The 639-nt window shown below is 35.7% G+C and overlaps 1 non-coding gene across 1 annotated transcript; it reads right to left on the reverse strand.

The window, feature by feature from the left end:
* Positions 1-197, reverse strand: LOC111888101 (U2 spliceosomal RNA). Its single transcript, XR_002849057.1, has one exon. It is a non-coding gene; the product is annotated as a U2 spliceosomal RNA (small nuclear RNA).
* Between the last annotated feature and the right edge of the window lie 442 nt (positions 198-639).

Below are 639 nucleotides of genomic sequence, written 5' to 3' on the forward strand. Positions count from 1 at the left end.
GAGGGGTGAGCCAAGCCTTGGCAGTAGTGTAAGACCAAGGCGACTCTTAAAGAACCCCAGCAGCAAGCTAATGTAATGGGCCTTCCCCCATAAAAAATAAGATTAATATCGAGTGGGCCGATGGCCCACATATCAGATATTAAACTGATAAGAACAGATACTACACTTGATCTTAGCCAAAAGGCCGAGAAAGGTATGCTTATTCCCCTCCTTGGCTTCTCATTTTATACGTAGCTTTCTCTTCGCTGCTTCCTTCGCCCTTCCGATGTGGGATGCAAAGTGCAAACAACTTCATGATATTCTCTTACTTTTTTACTTTCTAGTTTATGGACAAACTAATCAAATATAAACCTTTTTAAATTGTTTGTTAATAAAAACCACATATTATATGTTGAAACCATATAATTTTAGTTTCGTATCTAACATATTTGATACTCATTAAAAAAGCTGACAAGCACAAGATTTATAATTTGTTGGGTAATGTTTCTTTTTGTCTCTTAAATATAATCCATGGAAACCCATTGGTATCGACCAACTAGTCACCAAAAACCCATATATAAAGATTCACTTTAGAAATAGGTAACACAAAAATTACACTAACTCGTGTAAATGCACAACTCACACATTTTTGGGCAAAAA

Source organism: Lactuca sativa, chromosome 5, assembly GCF_002870075.4.
Source record: "Lactuca sativa cultivar Salinas chromosome 5, Lsat_Salinas_v11, whole genome shotgun sequence".
Classification (NCBI taxonomy): domain Eukaryota; kingdom Viridiplantae; phylum Streptophyta; class Magnoliopsida; order Asterales; family Asteraceae; genus Lactuca; species Lactuca sativa.